Source organism: Sminthopsis crassicaudata, chromosome 3 (genome assembly GCF_048593235.1).
Source record: "Sminthopsis crassicaudata isolate SCR6 chromosome 3, ASM4859323v1, whole genome shotgun sequence".
NCBI lineage: Eukaryota > Metazoa > Chordata > Mammalia > Dasyuromorphia > Dasyuridae > Sminthopsis > Sminthopsis crassicaudata.
Window position 1 is genome coordinate 366,080,730 of NC_133619.1, and position 17,663 is coordinate 366,098,392.

Here is a 17,663-nt window from a genome sequence, read left to right on the forward strand (position 1 = left end):
AATTTAATAATTAGTTCTTATGAGTTTGTTTGAGCTTACTCCAGCACACCCCAGACTAAAGTCACTTTGCAAGTAAATTACTCTAAAGGAAATATGGAATTACCATATTGCAAGTAAATTACTATAAGGGGACAAATATAATCCCATCTGCCACTTCCAGCCTCTCTAGTTATTTTTTTGGTTTCCTCCAGAAACTCCATAATGTTGTTTTTCTTATCTTATCTTATGATTCTTTATAAGTTATACATGTGATAATAGGCTGGGAGCATCAATTAACTAGGCCTGAATCAAAAAATTCTCCTTGAAAAGAGGATTTAGCCATAAACTGAAAAGCTAATGGTCAAGATTTCACTAGGTCGCCAAATCCAAATCCACCAAGAAGTGAAAAAAAAGAGTTTATAGCAATCTTTCTGAAACTCTTATAATTTCACTTATTTGGAAATTAATTAAAACTCTTTGGGCCTTAGTTTATTTATAATACAAAATCATTGAACTAGTCCTTGGACTATTTATAGAGGTCCCTTCTAATTATAAAATATGCCATCCTACAAGCATTGCCAATACATCTTAGACATATTTCATAAATCCACTAAAGTGGAGGTGAGGGCAAGTGAAATATTGTTGAGTAGTAGCTGGACCTATGGACCTTTAAAACTGATTTTCTTCCAATGACTTATCTTATCCTCTCTTTCCACCTCCGCAGAACCAGTGTCCCAGGATGGTAGGGCCATAATGGCATAAGTAAAATAGAAGACCATTTATTTCCAGGATATTAATGCTTCTTTCCCTTCCCTTCATTTGTTGGCTAGCTGATGATTAGACTTCGTCTTTTTACCTCTGGTACCTATCTTTTATCTTTTCTCACTCATTTATTCCTTAATATGAATACAGAATCTCAGAACACATTTCATTTGGGGTTTGAGAAGATAGCACTGAAATTGGAGTAGAATGAGAAAAGAGATATCACTAAGGAGGAAAAAGAAAGAACTGGGAGGGGACAGGCACTAAAGATAACTTTTCCTGACATTACAGTTTTGACAAGGTTTGCCTGCAAAGTTTACCTGTAATTCCATTTATACAAAAAATAATCGAGGTATAGAAAAGGAGGGTGTCATGACCAGGCAGTTTACTTACTTCTTGCTTTAGTTGAGCCGTTCTATTTGGTAATATCTAGATTTCCTGGCAAATGAGTATTTGAGAGGAAATACAAATACAGCTGTGTTCTCTGAAGGGGTTAAGGTATAATTGCTTTTTTCCTTAAGAATAATTTTTTTAAGTCAAGCAATCTATTACGAAAATATCAAAAGCCCTAGCACTAAATGTTCATTTCACCAAAGCAAAGGCATTTTCAGGTCCTGGGCTAAGAACAAGGGTGGGTCATAGCATGTTCAATTAATGTTTCCAAGCTTAGTTTCATTTGGGTTGAATTTTGTAAAATGTTGGCTTGCACATACTCTTATCATTCATAATCCTTCAAGGAGTCTCCATTGCCCTCAGAATAAATAACAATCTCCTTAGTTTAGCATTCAATGTTTTTTATAGATTCTGCAAACACCAACCTTAGCTCCTTGACATAGATGCTTAACTGTAACTAAACTCATTGTACCAGAAACATTTGTATTCTTGCCTTTGTTACTTTGTTGCTGCTCTTTTTTTTTTTTTTTTTTTTTTTTTTTTTTTTTGGTTTTTGGAGTAACTTCTCTTATCCTCTTCTTGCTCCTGCCTCATCTTTGTTGGCATAATGTTTAATCCTTCCTCAAGTCTCAGCCCAAGTTCCATCTTCTCCAAAATTTTCTTAACTGCTCCAATCTGTACTGACTTCTCCGTTCCTTTCTGAATTTTGGGGAGTTTAAAATGATCTCTATTGTTATCTATTTTAGGGATTCGGGATTCATACAATGTTGCCATGCATGTGAACCTTTTTTTTTGGAGGAGAAACAAAAGTAGAATTCTACTTAATCAAATGCTTTTTTAATAGTAAAACAATAAGCCTCATGAGATTTTGTATTCTTTATACCTTAGCAATTTTGTGACTATGTAAAATGGGATCTGATCTATATTGAAGTCACTGGTCATTGAGTACATATTGCTTTAATTTAGAAGGTCATATCCAGATTTTTTTTTTGCTACTTCATCCAAACACAACAGATATTGGTACATAAACTACAATTATTTTCATGGTGGTCTTTTTGCAAATGCTTATCTTGAATACTGATATATGAGATGAATTGTGATGAAAGAAATTATATTTATTGTTGTCTTGGGATATGTAATAAAATCAATATTACCACTCTTTTATTTTTCTTTCCAAAGAGAACACATGAGCCATTTTATTTTATAAATAAATTTTATAAATAAATTATATATAAATTATAAATTTTATAAATAAATTATATATATTTTATATTTTATTTCCTTAGATCCTCTGTTTTCACTTATAGTGAAAATATCAAGATTGTTGGGATTTTGTTTTTCTAAAAGCAGTTCTACTTGTTCATTGGATAAAGTTTTCACATTTACAATATTGATAGCTAAATTAATGTTTGTAGATAGTCTAAAATTGTGTCATTCTTAACACTTTCTCCGTCCTTTTTTGTTGCTATACTTTAGTCACTTCAGAAGCATAAGGAACTTTGGGATCATTATAATACACACATATATATACACATGCATACATATATACATACATATATAATATCTATACACACATGTGTATGTGGGTAATACACATACATGTGTATATATGAATGTGCATATATATATACACATATACACACACACACATATATACACATACACACACACACAAACATATAGTTTTTCTTTGTTTAATGGGTGATGATGACCAAAGAATTCATCACCAATGTGGTGGTGAGTTTTTTGTACTTAAACAAGCTTATCTTCATAAAGTTGCTTTGTCTGTTCCAAGGACATGCTTTAAGTTTTTTCTATATTATAGAGCCTTCCAAAGTTTGAATTACATTAACATCACTTTTAAGAACTTGAGGTCATTTTCATAACTTAATGAGACATCAGAGTAAAACTTTATAGGTTAGGGTTTCCATGTTTAACTCTTCCTCATTATGATTACCATTTTTGCCTCATTTTTTTCATCAACTATGTATTTTGTTTATATAAAATTCTTTTGATTTTGTTAAAAATCTCAAATTATAAAAATAACAAGATTATTTGTTTTGAATGACTCCAAAAATATAAACTCTAAAACATGCTTTCAATGATACCTTTAAAAAGTCAGAGTTTAGGGGCAGGTGGTATTGTAGATAGAGCACCAGCCCTGAAGTCAAGAGGACCTGAATTCAAATCTGGCCTTAGATACTTCCTAGCTGTGTGATCTTGAGCAAGTCACTTAACCCTGTTGCCTCAGCCAAAAAAAAAAAAAAAAAAAAGTCAGAGTTTACAAGATGAAAGGGATATAGAAATTAGTCAGTAAACTTTTATTAAATATCTACTATGTGCCAAACATTATGCAAGATATTAAGGATATGAATATATATGTATATGCATGTGTGTATACCCCCCCCCACATGACCATTCCTGTCCTCAAAGAATATACAATCTAATGGAGGAAAACAATATACAGAATAAAGCTGAAAGACAGAGGGAGGGAAGGGAAGGTGCTCAGCATGTGGGCTTGATGAAGTAGTCCAAATGACTTTGATTAGGTAGGTAACTAAGAGGTAGCTATCCTGGGCCCCTTCATCAAATGGAAATTTTGGGAGTTTTCCTCTCCATTCCCCATTCAGAGGAATGCCAGGGACAGAAAAACTGATAAGGTGTTTAATACCAAGACGGAAGTGATCTTACAGGATGATGAAGGTCCGTGGTATATAACAGATAGATACAAATGAGTGCATCTTGCTGACAAATGAATTAAGATTAGGAAATAACTGACCCTTCTTTTGCAAAGAGATAAGAGTTTTTAAGCAAAAGCCTACATTTTGTTCACATTTCCCTTTCCCCCTTTTCATTCTTCAAGTCTTCCATGAAAGTCTAAGTCAAGGCTTGTCAATTTAAAGTGGAATGCCAAGTCCTACAGTTTTCGCAGTTGTCCTGATGGAGAATGAAGTGGTATATTGTACTTTCAATGGTTAGTGTATGTTTATTTGTGAATGCAACAAATAAAAATGGGACATAAAAAGTGTTAACAAGCAAGCAGGTTTTAAGATGGGATATATTTAAAACTAGAAAAAGGAGAGTGGGCACCATAAACTGGTCCCAATGCCATCTTTGGGACTTGAGCTTGGATAATATCACCTGCATAGCCAGTCATTTCCAATAGGCAAGGATTGAACAATTTTTTTTATATAGAGAGAATCTACTTTATATACTAGTCATTGGAGTAAAAGGGAAGGAGAGAGGAAAGATATGAAAGAAATAGAGAACAGGATCCCTGTTATAAAGGAATTCACAGTATAGGTCAGGAGACATAGGAATATACTTGTAGAGCAAAAACATGAAAACAAGTTAAGTACAAAGCAACATAACAGATATAAAATGCTCCTATTTAAATGAGAAACATAATTGTAGGGGGAAAGTTTAAAGAATTGCTAAGAGTGGGCTATAATTAATCAGGGAGGGCTTCTTGAAGGTGAAAAACTATATCTTGAAGAAGACAAATGGGGTAACACATTAGTAATGAATTCATAGTATCATGGGATCAAAGTTGAAAGAGACCAGTGAAACAGTCATTCCTTCAGTTGATAAGTGCAAAAGCTGAGTCTGAGAGAGGTTACATGACTTGCCCAAGATTGCCACAGTTACTCAGTGTCTTAGAAAGGATTCAAACTCAGATCTTCTTGAACCCAAGTTCAGTACTTTATCCACTACACCAACTAGATGCTTTTTAGGGAAGAGCAGAAAAGAGAAAGTAAGAGAGGGAGAAAGAAAGAGACAGGCAGAGACAGAGAAAGAGATGAAAAGAGAGACAGAGAGAGACAGTTGGGAAAAAGGAAGAGAGAAGAGGAAAAAGAATGAGAGGAAGAGGGGGAAAGAGAGACTTTGGGAGGGAGAAAAAGATGGAGAAGTAAAGAGAAAGCAATTTGAGAAATAAGTGTAAGGGAGAAAATGGATTTAGTTGGGAGAGAGGGAAAGAAGAAGATAATGTGTAGAGGGAGATAGAAAATGAAAGTGAAGAGGAAAAGCAAACACTTACTGGTACCTTTCAAAGAAAATCCTTAAGTAGAGGAGACACCTTTCTTGGTCTTTTCACGTAAGCATCATGGTTGGGTTGATTCCTCTTCTCTGAGGATTCCACAGGAAAAGCATTGCCATGATTAAGATCTTTTAATTAAGAAAGCTGTTTGTGCAGGATGCAACAGGAGTACTGATGGAGAGTTTGCCCCAAATAGGATTTTTCTTAATTGGAAAATAAAAGAAAAGCTATTCCTGTGTGAGTGACAGGAACTGTGTATTCCCTTGATTTGAAAGGGCTCCAGCAGGGTCATCTGTGAATTCATTAAATCATTCATTCATTCAACTGATACTTATTGATTAATCTATTATATTATGTGAATAGATTGAACCCTTTGCCCTTTTAGAGGAAGGAGAAGAGAATGAATAATAATAATAGCTAGTATGAATTAAATACTTAAATATTTGCAAGCTACTTAATATATTTTGTGAATATGTCCAAATTTTGGTCCTCATAACAACCTGTAAAGTAAGCTTTGCTATTTTATAGCAAATATGGTGTTAGAAAATAGCAGATGAATACAAATAGAAGTCAGTAGAAGAAAGGATGCCCAGGCTTTTTTTTTTTTTTTCTAGAAATTGTAGAGTCCTTCCAAAAACATGTCTATTCCTCTGTGCCATATAGTAATTGCAGTAAAGTGTTATATGATTCTAAAGGATTATTAGTTAATTAAATTCATTAGTATTCTAATGCATACTGTCTGCTTGTCCTTTAAGGCTTCAATTATGTTGCCGAAATTAGACAATAAACCCTTGAGGGCAGGAATTCTGTCTTTGAACTTGCTGCAGTTATCAGATAGGCAGTCTTTGGCTATCAAATGCACTTTCCCCTTCCTATCACTCCTTTCCCCTCATCTCCTTAGGCTAATTTTTCTCTTAAGAGATAGTGAAACTATCCTTGAAATTGGATCAAGTCTGGAGAAGAAGGTTCAGGCAACTGACATAGGTTCCTGGTCACCTGGCTACAAATAGCCAGGATACACATCTCCAATTCATTTCCTATTTCTGAGGCTTCAGATCATAGATCAAGAGCATAAACAAACCTGGGAAGCTGTGCTTCTTTGAGTCAGTGCTTTATCCTGGATGAACATCCTTCACTGATCTGAACATCTTTTCCCTGCTATGGCTAAGTAAAGCTTCTTTTGTTAGGTGTGAGATGGATTACAAATGTCTAAAATCATTCCAAATTCAGGTCTTAACTACTAGAGGATTAGGCTGAATCAGGACCAGATAATTATACTTTCTAACATGATCCTAGAAATATGGTTCCCTTAACCTAGGAGCAAAATAAGCTCACTCAAATGAACTTCTTAGAGGATACTATCAAAACATGAATGTTCTAAATTTTATTTACTCCAAGGAAGATTAATCCTGTAAATCCTCTATCAATACCATATCAAACTATTTTTCTGTTGCATTGGGTCCCCAGTGCAAGTCATTCAATTTTATCACTTTAGCTCTAAGTTAAATATATATACTACTTTACTCCCAATACTTAAACCTATTCAAAGCTACTTTCCTCGTTGGTTCTGCTTCTGCTTCGGTCATTATATAGTAGCCTTTCTCTTCTCTTGGCAAACTTGATTATAACCTTGACATTTTCAACTTGATGTCAATTTATAATTTATTTGTATAAATATCTCAGCTATTTAAAAACTTCTTTTTTACTCTGTCCCCTACCATTAAGATTGAGGCTTCATTATTTTTGTTGATAATTTTTTTTTTTGAAATTTGATCCGTTGATTCTGTAATTTCCTCAATTCACCTCTTTCTCAAACCTACTTGAAAAATATTATGGTTATAACTTTTGACTTTACTATTTCTTATAATTGTACTATCTCTAAGACTTGAAAATTTTAAGACTCTACTCTCTCAGTACAAATCTATCTAAATTGACCCATTGTTCTAATCCTGACCTCTACCATTATTGTTGCTGTTGTTCAGTAGTTTTTCAGCGGTGTATCTCAACCACCCCTAGAGGTAGGTTGTACCCAAATGCATCTGTTATCTCATCTAATTATTCTTTTTGATCTTTTAGGGAATATAGGTCTCTTTCTGGTGGCCCCTCAATATCCCGGAGCCTGATACAATAATCATAATGTAATCCACAGTGAGTTCTTGTTCTTTGTTCTTGAAGAGGACCATGATATCAGAAAGATGATGCCATGACACACAAGTAAATTGGATTTAAATGAAAGAGAGCTGTACAAAGTCATCTGTCTCACTTTCTCCTCCAGAACCATCTAGGTCCAAAGGCCAGATATAGATCAAAATGACTGGAGATGGCCCTGAATGAAATGAGAGACCTTGGCCTTTTTAAGGTAAGGTCTTCAATAGATCTCAGTCTGACTGAGGTTGTACCCATTCAGTGCTTAAGGCTAAGTAGTAATTGAGGCAAAGAATCTCTTTTTTCACCTAGTTGAAAAAATCTAAACAAATAAATAAATGAATAAATGATTGTGGGAGAGGAAGACCCTCAGATTCTGGTCAAAGCAGAAATAACTTCTATTTGCATTCAGTCTGAGTCAATCATGACACAAACAATGACCAAATGAGGCTTGGCCCAAAACTTAGGCCATTTGTGTAATCCACAAATGAGTATATAGAGGACCTAAAGATCCACAGATAAACCCTCTGACCAGTCCTCTGTGCCTGGCCACAGTGGTAAGTATCTTTGTTGGAAATACATTTCCCTATTTTATGCTTTGCTTGGTATTTATTAAGAGAAGATTGCTGGACAGGGTTATTTCTGTTCAGCAGGAATTTTCAAAGAGTCTTGAGTGATTTAAGATAAAAACAGGAGGCAGTTTGTTGTCAGAGAGACTGTTTTAGCAACTCAATTTTTTTTTTTCCCATAAGCAAGAAACAAGCCCAACAGAGGCCAATTTATTATAATGGTTTTTTGTAAATCTTTTCTATATTTATTCTTTTGTAGTCCACCTATGTGGTTCTTTATGTATTGTTATCCTCATTTTTAAGATGAGGAAATGGTCACTTAGGGATATTAAATAACTTGCCAGTGGTTATACAGTTAGTAAATTCCAGATCCATATCTAAAATCAAGATGTTATGACCACAAATATCATATTTTTTTTCTTAAGCAATAGCACAGTATCCCTCAATAATTGATATTTATAGTAGCAAATTACCAATATTGTAGAGAAATACTACATTGCACTTTTTCCCTACCAACAGAACACTGGTTTTCTTGGTTATCTATGTCAATTATCTATTATAGAATTCACAAACGTTTAGAACTGGGAAGGACCTTGGAAGTTATCTAATCTAATCTTTTCGCCTATTTTACAAGTGTGTGTATATGTGTGTGTATGTATCTCTGTGCATGTGATGCCTGTATAGCTCAGAGATATTTAGCATCCTGCTCAAGGTCATATTAGGGATTAAGTGGCCACATAGTGCCACTAAGTGGCAGAGCAGAATTTGTGGATTTCCACAAATTTATTTCTCTATTTATTTCATTATATTTGGGATTATGGAAATTTACTCCCTTCTTCCTCTTTCTAACTTATTCTCTTCATCATAATCAAAATATAGGTTTTGACCCTCATATTTTATGATCTCATCATTATCAGTGATTGGGGAAAATAATTTTAATAGTATGGCAAAAAAAGATTTAGAGATGGAGATAAACTACCTTAATTTATTTATAACTTTAGTATTAATGAACACATGTATGTCAAATTTTCTTTATAATGAGGCATACACATATAAAGAATTATAAAAGTCAAATATAGATAATTTTGGGACTATTTCTATATTATCCATGACACTTATTCCCCTATCATCATCCATGATACTGGATAGAACTTTGAGAGATAAAAATATAAGGCATAATCTTTATCCTAAAGGATCATAATACCTAAGAAAAATATTATAAATGGCTGAGATACAAGATGACATGTGAAGAGTGAACAAAGAGTTACAATATATTTAGGTATATCCATGTTTACAAAGAATATTTATATTTTAGTAATATATTTTTATGTGGATATATAATACATTAGGACATAATTTTATACATTAATTTATAAAGTATAAATTAACAAATTAATTAAATAATAATAAATGATTAATATTAAATTTATTTAAATTATAACATATATGTATTTATATATGTATGCATATATTCATGTATATGTATACACATCCAAATACATACATACTTGGATAGACCTGTGGTTTCATCATTACAAATATTCACTAAGCAGATAAAAGTTGCTCCATGTTTTCTTATCCTTTATTATTTTTTCCTATGTTTTTCCATGAATATGGCCAGCATAAAAGAAGGCTTGTTTTATTTTGCTTTTAAAAAAACATCTAGGAGATTTTGATGTTTTGTGTTGTGTGTGTGTGTGTGTGTGTGTGTGTGTGTGTGTGTGTGTGCTATCCATTTATTGTAACTTATTCTAACCCTTTTCTGATTATATGATGGTTGTCTTTTATGCCTCTTCTTTCATCTGAGATTTAATTACCCCATAACATTTCTTTGAATTGCCCTTCAGATTTTTTGCCATTTTGATTCTTTTAAATCCTGATGCTTTATAATTTACAAGTGTATAGCATCACTACAGGAAAGAGAGATATTGTCATTAATAGAAGGGTCTTTTGTAGAAATGAATAGTTTTACTATAACTATAACTATTTCCAAATGCTCTCTATGTAATTTTTCTGTTCTTGCTTATTTTTTAAAATATCTTCTTAACATCCAACAGTAGTGCTTCTACAGAATTCATATGTTAGTGAACTAACTTGACAGGCTGGCTATCCAGATGAATACCTTTGGAACTGGAAGAAACCTTAAAGACCATCTAGTCCAATACTCATTTTATAATTCAAGAAAATGTTGCAAAAGCAGGTTAATCAACTTTTCCAAGGTTATACAGGTAGGTGTATCTCATATATTTATGATATGATTTTTTTTACCTCTTTTTATTATCAAGATATGCTATAATACTATTTTGTTTACCACTTAAATATCATTACAAGTGCTAAAATCCATACCATTAAAACTTTTACTAGCATTAAATACCTGAAGTGATAACTAATTGAATAAGGGTGTATTGGGGTTATTCATATGTGGACAAGAAGGTTTGTATCAATCTTGAAATATAATATATTGCCAACTCAGTATAAATTATTATTCCTTCTCACGCATCATTAGGAGCTCTGGATGGACACATGACATAGATATAAAGAGTGACATCACAAACAAATTAAAGGAGCAAGGAAGAATTTATCTCCTGTATATGGAGAGAGGGGCAATAATAAAGATCATAAAAATAAAATTAAAAAGTTTTAATATAAAACAAAATTAATGTATCTAAATTAAAAGGGAAATAGGTATTTGAGAATACATTTGCTGACAATTTCTATAATAAAGGCCTCATTTCCAAAGCAGGTTAGGAATTGATTCAAATTTAGAAGAATAAGCTTAATTGCCCAATTGATCAATGATCAGAAAATATGAATTTGCAGTTTTCAAGAGAAGAAATGTAAATCATCAACAGCTCCAAATTAGTATTTGACAAATGCAAATTAAATCAACTCTAGGTTCTACCTCACACTCATTTGATTAGTAAAGTTAAAACTAATCTTAGAAAACCTATGCCAAAACAAGAATATTAATGCTCTATTGGTGGAGATTGTGGATTGGCAATAGTTACCAAACTATGCCTACTCTTTTGACCCTTCAAATATCTGCATGTTTGCCTGTCTGTCTATCTATCTACCTATACCTATACATACAGACATTATATCTAATAGTAACTTTCTCTAAGGAGGGAGGAGGAAAAAAAAGAAAAAAGTTACATGACAACTTTGTTATATATTTAAAAGGAATAGCAAGTTATATATAATAGATTTGCAATTTCTTTTTTTTTTTTTACAGTATTTTATATTCTCAAATATATGCAAAGATAGTTTTCAATATTCACCTCTGTAAAACTTTGTGTTTTACACATAAGATAGAAAGAAATCCAATATAGATTAAACATGTTCATTGTTTCCAAACACATTTGCATATTCTTCATTCTGCATAAGAAAAATAAGATCAAAAAGGAAAAAATAAGCATGAGTAACAAGGAAACTTTGTTAAAGAGCTAAAGTAGAATTTCAGTGAAATGGGGAAAATTTTTAGAAAACAGCCTTCTGTTTCTGTTCAAGGAAAATGTTTAGAGAGCATTGTCAAAGTTATGAAAAGCCAAAGATTGATTATAATTTTGGAGGAGATCACTGAACTTTTAGAAACTTTTAAAAACTGTATAGGAGAGCAACTAGGAGAACATTACAATTCCAAACCAAACTTAATTTCCAAAGATATACTTCAGACTTACAATATAATTCAACTGGCTTTAGGAAATTATATAAGTTATAGAATAAGGAAAAAGAAGAAGGAGCAAAATGGGGAGGTGTCAACTAAACTAGGTGAAAAGTATGAATCAGATAACAATAAAGTTAAGTACAATTTTGAGCAACAGGAGCATTTCCCATCTCCTCCCTCAATTAACCCTTCAGGGGTGGAGCAAGAAGGAGGAGGGGAAGAGGCAGAAACACAAACAGAATTGCCTGTGAAGCAGCCTATGACAAGATTAGAAAAAGCATTGTTTAAGGCTAAGAGAAAAGGACAGGATATAAGTGATTTTACACATGCATATTCTGTGATTAAAGAGATTGACTCTGTAGGTCAAAAAAAGGAGAAGATATACACCGTAGATTTGAATAAAATTAAAGATTTGAAAAAAGGCTGTATGCTTTATGGGGCTACATTAGCTTATATTAAAATGTTACTAGATGGTTTGTCTTGTGAAGTCTGAATCCCGAATGATTGGAAATCCATAGCAAGGACATGTCTAGAGCCTGGACAAAACTTATTGTGGCTTGCGGAGTTTCATGAATTATGTAAGATCCAAGTCAGATGCAATTTGGAAACAGGAGTTAACACACAATTCACTTTTGAGCAATTAGCTGGTGAAGGTCAGTATGGAGAGAATTCAGAACAGATTAATTATACCATGACAGTGTATGAGCAAATTGCTAAGGCTGCAATAAAAGCTTGGGGTAAGATCAAGGGGAAGCTTTCACTAAAATAGAGCAAGGTCCCAATGAACCTTTTGCGGATTTTGTGGGACGTTTGCAAACTGCTGTCAAAAGAACTAGTGGAGAAAATGCAGCTACAGAAATAATGACCAGACATTTGGCTATGGAAAATGCCAATGAGATTTGCAAAAGAATTATATGGGGACTAGACAAAGATGCTCCTTTAGAGGAGATCATAAGATGCTGTGCTACAGTGGGAACAAATACTTTTTACACCCAGACTATGATGAACATGGAAAGACAGGGTCCCTCCTGGCAAGGGACTTCGAGAGAAACTTGTCTATGTTTTCAATGTGGAAAAATTGGACATCTAAGAGCTCAGTGTAGATATGGAGATAGAGTGAGAAGACAGGGTGAGAGAAGACCTACAACTCCATGTCCAAAATGCCACAAGGGTCTCCACTGGGCCTCCGAATGTAGATTGTTCCAGGGAAATGAGAGGAAAGCCCAGCTCCAAGATATCAATCAAAAGATAGATGGGGCATGATGGCAACTGAAGTTACACTCAAAGAGACTTTAGAAGGTCAGGACTCTGATTTGATCAACCAGCAGAAAAGCAATCACATGGCAGAAAGGGATTACCTGATAAGTCAGCCAAAAAGCAATCAGAGAGCAGAAATGGATTATACTTGGAGAGAATACAGGCCTTTTAAACTAACAGGGCAGTGTCCAGTGCAAACAGCTCCAATGTAATTGCCAGATGATGAGAAGAGATTTAGAAAATGGTAAATAGAAGGAAATTAGATAGGTTAACTGCTTGGGAGAGAGGGTTTGCTTGTATTTTAACAGACAGAAGGAAACAAGTGAAGAAGGAAACAGATGTGTGGCAACAAGCACCTGGAGAGAGTCAGAAAAAGAGAAAGACCTCAAAACAAAGGAAAAAAATTTAAGAAACATCTGACATTGAAAGAGCATGGCTAATAAGAAGACTGTTAAAGAACTTTAAAACCAGCAGGAATCATTGGATTTCCTAACACAAGATGAAACTATTGGAGGACTTCAAAACTTTCAGGAATTATTGGACTTTTGGCACATGAACTAATGGACAATGGACTTATGGACATGTATAAATTCTCAATTTATGATTATTTGATCATGCTATTTGTTACATCACTTTAGCATATGTTATGTTACTATGTGTTTATGTAATTTATGTAATTATGTGTAATACCTCCCATATTGATAGATTTATGTTTCAAAGCCATGACCATCCTATGTTCTAAATCAAAAGAAAGGGGGAGATGTTAGGATTACAAGGTGCTAACTCAGGTTGTCTAAACAATTCACACTTTTAGTTCAAACCTTTAAAAGGAGTTTATACCTTTAGACTTCTAAAAAGGAGTTTACACATTTAAAGGAGTTTACACCTTTAAAAGGAGAAAGTTCATTGGCTGTAGGAGTTTTCACAAGCCCATTATCTTCGAGGATAAAAGAAGGCAATATTGAGTCTGAAGACAGTTTATACTGGGACATTGAATTTGGACCGGAGTCTGGATTGACTTAAAGAGAAGACTTCCCATGGATTTGTGAGTCCAGCAATCCCACACTTTTGGAGGGGAAGGCTCCAGAAGCCTCCCAAGAAACCTGCTCACAGAGGAAAAGATAACACAGAAAAGAAACCTCCTCCCAGAGAAGGATTACAACTGAGAGACAATCAGAACATTACATTTGGCGCCCACAGCGTGGGGCAAAGACTTTTGCTTATCCTGACTAGGAGTTATTCTGAGCCTTTCAGAGGAGCTAGCACAGACCTTGACACTGTTACAAACATTTTTGTACATGTGGGTTCTTTTCCTTCTTCTATGATTTTTTGTAATATAGACCCAGTAGAGATACTACTAGATCAAAGGATATGCATAGTTTTAGAGCCCTTTGAGGATAGTTCCAAATTGCTTTCCAGAATGGCTGGATCATTTCACAATCCATTAGTGTCCCAGTTTTTTACATTCTCTCCAACATTTATCATTATCTTTTCCTGTTATCTTAGGCAATCTGAGCAGTGTGAAGTAGTACCTCAGAGTTGTTTTAATTTGCATTTCTCTAATCAATAATGATTTAGAGTATTTTTTCATATACCTAGAAATGCCTTTAATTTCTTTGTCTGAAAATTGTCTGTTCATATTCTTTGATCATTTATCAATATGGAATGGCTTGTATTTTTATAAATTTGAGTAAATTCTCTATGTGTTTTAGAAATGAGAAACACAGGCCATAAAATTTCCCCCCATGTTTTCTGCTTCCCTTGTAATCTTGGCTGCATTGATTTTGTTTGTACAATTAAAAAATTTAATGTAATCAAAGTTATTAATTTTGCATTTTATAGTGTTCTCTAGTTCTTCTTTAGCCATAAATTCCTCCCTTCTCCACATACTTGAGAGCTAGACTTTTCCTTATTCTACTAATTTGCTTATAGTATTACCCAGTATATCTAAATCATGGAGTCATTTCAACCTTAGCTTGAAATAGGGTGTTAGATATTAGTTAAAGCCTAGTTTCTTTAATACTAAATAATTTTGGTTTCAAAGGACCTCTCATGTAATCCCAGCCTTAAGATCATCTGGAGAAGAGGCTTTTGTGCATGCATGATATCAATTTTGATGTGACCCCACAGGCAATAGTCTAATAGAAATAGATCAGGTGACCAATGTAGCCAAGCAAAATGCTCTCCTGTATTCAACTCAGATTCACCAATATGAGTAAATGTAACCCCAAAACTGTTACACATGAAAGTATCATTAGGTGCCTCAGCTTGTAAAAAATTATTATTCAAAATTAACAAAACTAAATAAGTATAAGAGTAATTTAATAATTAAGCTTTCAATTTTTTTTGTATGGATAAGTTTGTAGCACATTTCTGAAATTAGTAAAGTTTAAAATCGCATTAAGACTTTTGGGACATACTATCTGGCACTATAAGGTATAAAAAATGATTTATAGTTGTTATCTCATTTGGCCCTCACAACTACCCTATAAAGTAGCTGCTATTATTACTCCCCATTTTATAGATATAAATTGAGGCACAGAGTAGTTCAGTGATTTACCCAGGATCAACTAGTAAGTATCTGAGGCAGACTTTGAGTTGGACCTTCTTGGCTCTTAAGTCCTGCTAGGGACGCCTAACTTATTATGTGTTAGAAATTGAGTAGGTTATTGTGAGGAGAGAGTAGGGATTAATTGATACAATATTTAAAGATATAATAGATAATATTCATACCCAGTGGTCTTTGGAGTCTGGGAGAATTAGGATAGGATCAAGGAAGAACTTCCATTTTTTTTTTAGGTTTTAATGAATAAGTAGACATTTCAGTAAATGTGAAGAGGACATATCAAAGTGCCTCACACATAGTAAGCACTTAATAAATGGTTATTTGTTGATTTGCAGATTGTATAAGGTCTATGAAACAATATTAGAAATTATTCAATTCAGTTTAGTTCAGTTCAATTCAATAAGTAATAACTTATATAGTATTTTAAAGTACTTCTTGTACATTCTCATTTAATCTTCTTAACTACTTTGGGAGGTTGATGCAATTATTATACCTACTTTATAGATGAGTTTTAGAGGGATGAAGTAATGTTTTCTGTATTGTATAACTAATAAGTGTGTGGGAGGCACAGTTTTTTGAACTCAGCTTTATTTGGCTCTATACCCTGTGCTCTGTCTGCTGTGCCTTTTCACAGCCATGAGAATTTCCTCAAGAATCTTTTTGGTTTTTCCAAATAACATGATAAGGCATTGGAGTGGGGAGGTTATAAACTAAGAAAGACAATAATAGGATTGAGGTTATAGATAAGAAAAAGAGATATAATTGGTATATGAACAGAGATCTTGGTAAAGATTGAAAGAGAGAATGTAAGGTTCTAAGGTAATATCTTATTTATGGAGAATGTGACAGCAGTCAAGAGAGGGAAAATGTTTGTATGTGTTGGTAGAAATTGACTGATTGGGAATTATTTATTTCTCACTCTTTTTATTAGATCAAGGTTAGAGATGAGGGAGGGGAGATGAGCAGGGAGGAGTTTTTCAAGCTTTGATCAGGATAGACTGTAGAGTGAGCTGGTAACCCAGATGCTCCCCCCTCTGAGCTGGAATGTTGAAGTTGCCACATGGAGAGGATAGAATCCAAATGAAAGGAGAGACTTTTCAGAAGTCAAGAGGAAACCTCAGCACTTTTGAGAAGGAGAGAAAGAGAAGAAGAAAAAAGAGAAGGGAAAAGAGTAAAGCAGAAGAGAAAAGAGATGGAGAAGAGAGTAGAAGAGTGAAGAAGAGAGGAGAAAAGAAGAAAATGAAGAGAAAGATAAGAGAAAGATGATGAAAGGGAGGAGAGAAGCAAAGGAGAAGAGAGACCTACCAGTTGGAGCCAGCTTAAAATTCTCCTCTTGTTTAGAGTGCAAGAATCTTAAAAATATACAATCATGGTTGGGGGAACCCTAGTGAATTGTGCGGGGGGGGGGGTTGTCTAACATCTTGATCTATTTTCCTAAATGTTTTGGTTCAAGAAAACCCTAAGGTCCCTGTGCCAAGCCATTTTCCCTGTTAATTTTTAAACCCATCTGTAGTTCAAGGGAAATCGAATCCATATGTTTTCAATTCATTTACACTTAACTTATTAAAATATTGCTTTGTAAGAGCTATTTGATGTCCAGGAAGCCATTTGTGTCTCTTAAATAAATCTTTTAAGGCCTTTTTTCTTAGAAACAGGAAATTGCATTTTGCCAAATGCAAATTAACTTGCACCTCATAAAGTTCAAATCCAGCTCAAAACATACAATGCGTGATCCTAGGCTGGGTTTGAAACTTGGCAAACTATCTCAAGGTTTAATCTAAACCAAAAGACAGCAATGGGGAGGCTCCACTGTAATTCCTAAGTATGGCATTGTTGAAATCTGCCAGGGGAAAGTAGGACCTCAGGACTACTTCAGTCTCGATTATACAGCTGCTGATTATTCAGAGGATCATCTTCCTCCCTAGTTAGCAGTGTAATAGGAGGGATGTTAGGGGGAGTGGGTTGGTAACACCTAAGGGGCATTTACTTCACATAGATCTTGACAGTTGCAGGAGGCATCTGACAGCAATTATTAGTCCTTCAGTGGGGGGACTACTTGCTAGGTATAGAGAAAGGGAAGCCCAGCACTGAGAGCTGATGGTATTGTGGTCTTCCCTGCTCTGCTTGGTGACATATGTAACAGCAGAATGGAGATCTAAATATCTTGAAGACAAAAGAGCAAAGGCCTTCCACATGACACATGGAAACTGTCCAATATTTGGTGTTTTGTGTGTCTTCTTTATGTCTCTCTAGAGGTTTCAATGGGGATGCATGTATACCTTTTCTTCT

General features: G+C 34.1%; 1 pseudogene; it reads left to right on the top strand.

Moving 5' to 3' along the window:
* The first annotated feature begins 2,841 nt into the window (after positions 1-2,841).
* The window catches only part of LOC141562159 (cleavage and polyadenylation specificity factor subunit 6-like), a 28,611-nt pseudogene continuing 13,789 nt past the window's right edge, over positions 2,842-17,663 (top strand).